Raw genomic sequence first — 7,060 nt, forward strand, 5'->3', positions numbered from 1 at the left:
CTCAGCCAATACACAACCAAATTTATCAAACCAAATAATAGGACATTTGTCATTTCTCAACCATGACACAAGTAAAATATCATAAATAGATCCAGAAAACAGCAGTAGCGTGCAACATTCAAAATTTTGTATAAAATCCAAATTAAACCCAATGGCCTACAAAATTAATACGGTTCAACTTGATCCTGATTTCTTTCCCAATTAGTTCCAGGTCAATACCATTTTTTATGAAGGAGTTACATAGCTTGGAAGTTAGGTAATTTTCTACAGAATTCTGTTTTAAAAACCATTGAACATAACCTCTTCCAAGTTCCATAACTCACTTATTAAAACATGGAACTCCCTAAAATTTGAATCATATATGTTAAACATACTCAACTTTCACCACCAATTTGGTTGCACCTCAATATTCATCCATAATTAAAGATTATAAAGTCTCAAAATTACAGACTTAGAAAACAAAATCTGATCTTTACTGTATAATGCATCTTATTTCAAAAATCCATATCGTTAAAACCATAACTCCAACAAATCTGATTTTTTATGAAATTAAAGTAATATCAAAATTCAAACTAGAGAATTTCCAATAGAGGAAACAAATTACTGTTGTGTTAAGCGTTCTGCAGAAAAATCAGATTTGACAACTGTAATTCATAAATTCACCATAAATCATAAACTTAACAAAAAGGTCTCAAATTCACCAGTCCAACTCCTTATATTCCCAAGCTTAATCTAGACTTGGTCTCACATAATTTCGATCATCACAGAATTAGTTATAGCCTTTCAAAGTTACTGATTTCATTTAATGATAATGCAGAAAACCCAATTTTTATAGTTTAACTTTAAAAAATCATAACTAATTTTCAGTTAATACAAAATCTTTAAAATTGAATTTTAACAATTATACTTATTATAGTTTACTTAACTTTTAATCTCTTATCATTTCAATCACTATTGAGTTACTGATTCACTTTCAAAGTTGCCGTTTAATTTCAAAACTTAGATTTCCAACAATCAGTTCAACATTCCAAGATTCAGCCTTCCAAATATCCTCTAAAACCCAATTCCAATCAATCACCAACTAAGTCTATTACAATAATCAAATAATCAGTTCAACAGCAACAATTTTAATTTAATCTATCAAAATACAGAATTCACAACAATCTCTCATCAAACATTTCATAATCCACACATAATCAATTTCATAAAATCAACGAATTCAATTAGAGTTCCAATCAAAATCTCAATCATTCTAATCACAATCTCAATCACAAATCAACATTCATATAATCAATCAATTACTCACAGCCATTAAACCTAGTTGCAGTTATTCAATAAACCTTGTGGGCATTCTTAAATTAAAACCATTTAAATTAAACCCCCTACCTCAATGTCGCAATCGCATAATTTGAACAAGATAGCCCCCATTTCATTTCTAATTTCAGCAGTGACAATCCTATTCCAACCAAGGACAGTGGCAGCCACATCAACTGGAACAGCAACAGCATCAATTTTAACGCAATCCGGAACGGTAGCAGTGGCACCAACGCTGATTATACCCGCAGCAATGACAATTTCAACAATTTAAGCAGAACTCAGCGATACTAAAACAGAAGTGCTTACTAACGGAATCAAAATAAGAAAGTAGAGATAAACAAAATGCAGCAGAATTAAGGGTAGAGAACATTACAGGTTCAACTTACGGAATTGGAATCAAAATAGAGAGTGGCGCTGTTAATGGTAGCTTCAATGGTGGAAAACCCCAAAACAGAAACTGCAATAGCCAACTCTCACGAAAAAGGAATGAAATTGGAAGAATATGGTGGTATTATCGGCTCAGAAAAAGACAGAACGGTGACAGCGATCGTGGCTCCAGTGAAGATGACAGCGGCTTTTCCTCCTCGTCGCAGTCCTGGCTCGCGTCTCCCAGTGACACAGAACTGACGACGGCTCGGACGGCAGCAACGCGACGGCAGCTCCTTCCTCTCTTCCGTGGGTCCTGTCTCCTTCCTCTGTCTTTCTCGTGCACCGTTGTCCTCACTACGGTGGAACTCAACAGAGACAGGGGCGACCTCAACTGCGGCGGCTTGGCCGCGACGGAGGCGGCCCCCTTCCTCCTTTGTGCTATATGGTTCTCCCATGCAATCTCCTTCCTCGATCCCTCTTCTCCCATCTCTGTTTTCCTTCCTCCCTCACTGAGTGTCGTGTGCGTGTGTTTAGTATTTGGATTTAGAGATTGTGGGAATTAGGATTTTATTTGGGGATTTAGGGTTAGGGTAAAATATATGAGTAATATAACAATTTTACAAAGTATTTGAGATAGAATAATAATTTAGAATTCAAATATAATACTATAAAAATTAATTTCGGAACACATAATTTTATCTATTAATTTATCAATGAGCTTAAATAATTATTTTTTCAATCTAAATTATAAATTGAGTATATTAATTATATTTTATAAAATACAGTTTAAACTAAAAAATATTAATTATTCAGATTATATGATATAATCTTGTATTATTTTTCTATTATCAAAACTTTAATTTCAATTTGTGTAAAATAATTAATTATAATAAAAAAATTGTACATAACTATTAATTGTCTTAAACTTAAAGTATTTATGAAAATTAATTTAATCATTTCTAACAATTTAATCTCTAAGAGTTCAATTTAATAAAATAAACCATAATTTAATCATAATACAAATTTCTTAAATTAAATTATATAATACTTCTATTATTGAATTTTAATTTCAAATTATATTGAAATAACCAATTATATTAATAAAATTAATTTAATTATTCTTAATTAATTAATTTCTAAGAATAAGGAGTTCATATTAATAGAATAAGTCATAAATTTTTCATAATAAAAGTTACTTAAATTAAGTTGTACAATTCTTTCTTATGTTTCAATTATTAAAATTATGCAAAATATTCCTTTATGATAAAATTACTTAAGAATATTAATTGATTTAAAATAAAATTACCTTCAAATCTATTTAATTATTTTTAATAGAGTAATTTTTAAAATTATAAAGTTTAAACTTAATAAAATAAAATCACAATTTATTCATATTTAGATTTTAAAAAATGCGGGATGTTACAGACGCCATTAGAAGCTAAGTTGTCCAATGAGATCGGCACTTAGGATTTTTTTTACTGCTTCACCCTATTACTTTTTACATTCAGTAACTTGATATCTTAATTTCTTTTTCTTTTATATTTAATTATTGATCTTTATAAATATAATATAATTAAATTTTTTTATGCTTTCACAAATTAATTTTTAGTTAATATTAAAAACCTAATTATGAATAAAAATTATATATTAATTTTTTAAAAAATATAATATAATATTTACAATTTTTAAAAATTAATGAATACAAAAAATATGTAAAAAAATTTAATATTTAAAACAAAATAAATTTTTTTCGAAAAAATTATATAAACAATTTTTTTACCTTAAAAGTGTTTAATATTTTGAAAAAAAAATTATTATAAAATACACTTATTTTGTGACAAACAAATAACTTGTTACAAACAAAGTTGAATTTTGTGACAAATTAATTTTCTGTTACAAAACAATTGGAGATTTTGAAACAAAAAGATATTTTGTTACAAAACAATTAGAGTTTTTGAAATAAAAAGATATTTTGTTACAAAATATTATGAATTTTTGCAACTTCTTTAACAAAATAATAGTTTGTTATAAAAACTAACATAATTTGTAACAAAAAAAGTTAGGTTGTTACAAAATATTATCATGTTTTGTAACAACTTGTATTGTTGTTATAAAACATTATTCTTCTGTAACAATCACCAATTATTATAAAAAATAATTTTTTGTAATAATTTTAAATTTGATATAAAATTTTTGTTACAAATGTTCCATTTTTTATAGTGTATGATGGTATGTAAAGGTTGTCGGTATAAGTGTGAAGTTTATGTATGGTAGTTTTGTGAAAGTGAGGTATGGAGGTTGATAAAAGGGTGTGGTATTGTGTTGATGTGTTATGGTGTGTTGTAGTGCTGATTGTACATATAGGATGTTGAGGTTTGAGTTTGATTTTTTATGAAAATAGAGGTTGAGGATTTTTATGTAAATTTAATTTTTGGCCAAACATCGGCGAGCCATAACTTGGCTTTTGGATTTCCAAATTATTTTAAACTTATTTCATATAAATATTGGGTTCGTGAAGTTTACGCCGTTTAAAGAACGAATGAAAAATGTTTTAAAACGAGAAAGTTATGCGCATCGAAAGTTCGGTATGTAAAACTAAAATTCGGCTGACATAACTATTTTTGACTAATCTGCAATGCATGCGTACGCAAACCCTTCCATACGCGGATGGGCGTTTCTGTTTGGTATGCATGCGTACGTGGACGAGGTAATCCATACGCGTGATGGGAAAATTGCACTCCCAGGCGTACGCGTGGCCCCTGTTTCAACAAACATGAATTTTGTGTTTTAAAGTTTAATTTTTAAACCTCAACCTCTATTTTCATTCTTTTAACCCTAGATCTTAGTAGTATGTCTAGTAATGAGATGAAGCTAGGAATACGTGGTAACTTGGAGTTGAAAAAAGCTTGAGAAGTGATGAATTAGGTATGAGAAGATAGGTTCCATATATATAAATACTACTTATAATATATATTGATTAAAGAAGGAGTAAATGTTTCATCTGAGCACTCTTTCTTGAAAGTGCGACTCCAGGAGATGGTGGAAGGTGAGGATCCCCTTCTTTGTTCCTCCTAGTATTGTAAAATCGCCCCCAGCGAGATGGTGGGAGGTTAGGATCCCCTCCTTTATTCCTCCCGGGCATATGAGAACGTACCTCCTGGGTAGACGCAAGGGTTGTGGTTTCGCCCCACTTGCTCTGGATCATGATGAATTATGTATAAAAGTACAAATATATGATGTATAGGTGATGTTATGGCTATAATGAATGATTATGAATGAAATGAGGCTTATGTAATTATGTTATCTGAGATACGAGTGTCGCTGGGTACTTATAAATTCCGGGAAGGATACCCCCATTGAGCAATTTTATATATATGAGAAAAAGCTATGCATAGACTCTTGGGGATGCACGTCGGGAGACAGTCCAGGGTTTAGCAGTTGGACTTGTCGGGTTGGCTTTATAACTCACAGATGAGACTCATCAGCCATAGGACAGGCATGCATCATATGTATATTGTTTGAATTGCTTGCTTGTGCATTAATTGGGATTGCCTAAGTGATTATAATATGCTATTTTTTATATTTGCTATCTGTATTACTTGTATTCTACCTATGTTTGCCATTGTCTACTTGTTTGTCTTTGTAATTTCACCAGAGATCGAGGAATGGAGGAAAGGCGCAAAGATTTAGGGTTCTAGTTAAGTTTTAGTTAGGTTTAGGAATCCCTAGAGGACCACCCATTCATGGTTTTTGTTTTAGTTCTTTAAGTTTTATAATCTGAGTGTCGGCATTCTAGGATTTCCTATGGCTTTTCCAGGACCTTATATCTTATGTACATGGCACGATTACCATGCTGAAAACCCTTGGTTCTCATCCATACGATATTGTTATTTTTCAGATGCAGGTCGAGAGGCACCTCGCTAGGAGTCTGGAGCTCTACGGCGTAGTGGATCATTTTGGGGACTTTATTTTGGTGTTTAGCTTATATATGATTATATGTATAGAACTCTCCTGATAACTTGTTTTACTGTTGTGCCTCATAGAGGTGTATGGAGAATTAGGACCTCTTTTGTGTATTTTGGGCTATGGGCTTTATATTTACATACATACATACATACAAATGTGTGTGTGTGTGTGTGTGTGTGTGTGTGTGTGTGTGTGTGTGTGTGTGTGTGTGTGTGTGTGTGTGTGTGTGTGTGTGTGTGTGTGAATATTCTCCGACCAGCCTTAGTTTCGCAGGCTGAGTTAGGAGCCTATTATCTTGTACTCTTGCCCCTAAGTTTCTATATATATATATATATATATATATATATGAACCTTAGTTTCTTCGTACACAAGTTATAATGATGCAGTTTTGGGGGGAATAAAGAAAGACTACATGCTATATGGAGGGAAGGGAGTACCAGAAATTAGCCTAGTTAAATAAAGGGTTAAGTACGATTTCGGTCCCTAAAGTAGCGGCTGAAAATTTTTTTCGTCCCCAACCTTTTTTTGCATACAAACTCGTCCCCAAGATTCAACTTGATTTTAAAATCATCATTCGGACAATTATACCCTTAACCCTTATCACAATTTTATCATCTCCAATCTTGCTCTGCTTCTTCATCTCCTTTATCTATCAATAGAGCATGACATTAAGATGTTCCACAATAAATTCCACAACAAATTCAGAACGAATTCCACAACAAATTCAGATATTCCACAAAAAATTCAGAATCACCAAGAAAAAAATTCAGATACTCCATAACAAATTTAGATTATGTAAGATGGTAGCATGAATTCCCACACCTTCGTACTGTTGTACCAGCAAGTGCACTGGGTCATCCAAGTAATACCTGAGTGAGTCAGGGTCGATCCCACGAGGATTGTGGTTTGAAGTAAGCTATGGTTATCTTGCAGGTCTTAGTCAGGCGGATCAGAAGGTCGTTGGAAGAGTTGTCAAATTTGCATTAAACGAATATTATAATAGGGTGCTAATACTTTAAGGATATAGTTGAGGATTGGAGTTGCTTTACCTTTTTGAATTAACTCTGGTAATACTGCCTTCTTTGCTTGTGAATGATCTCTTCTATGGCAGGCTGTATGTGATCAACGCCATCGGCCATGGTCATTGATCTCCTCTGCTACAGATTGAATGCCACTGGCCGTGGTCATTGATAAACCCATATTTCATAAGTTATTTTGTGCTTAGTTTGAGTGATTTATTCAATCCTTCACCCACTTATTCACATTAATTGCATGGTTTTACTTTCCCTTCCTTATTATGTGATGTATGTGAAAAATATGTTTCCTAAGCTTTAAAATTAATTATTTTAATTACCTTTATTTCCATTCGATGCCGTGATTAGTGTGTTGAGTAGTTTCAGATTTTCTA

The sequence above is a fragment of the Arachis hypogaea genome, chromosome 14 (genome assembly GCF_003086295.3).
Source record: "Arachis hypogaea cultivar Tifrunner chromosome 14, arahy.Tifrunner.gnm2.J5K5, whole genome shotgun sequence".
Classification (NCBI taxonomy): domain Eukaryota; kingdom Viridiplantae; phylum Streptophyta; class Magnoliopsida; order Fabales; family Fabaceae; genus Arachis; species Arachis hypogaea.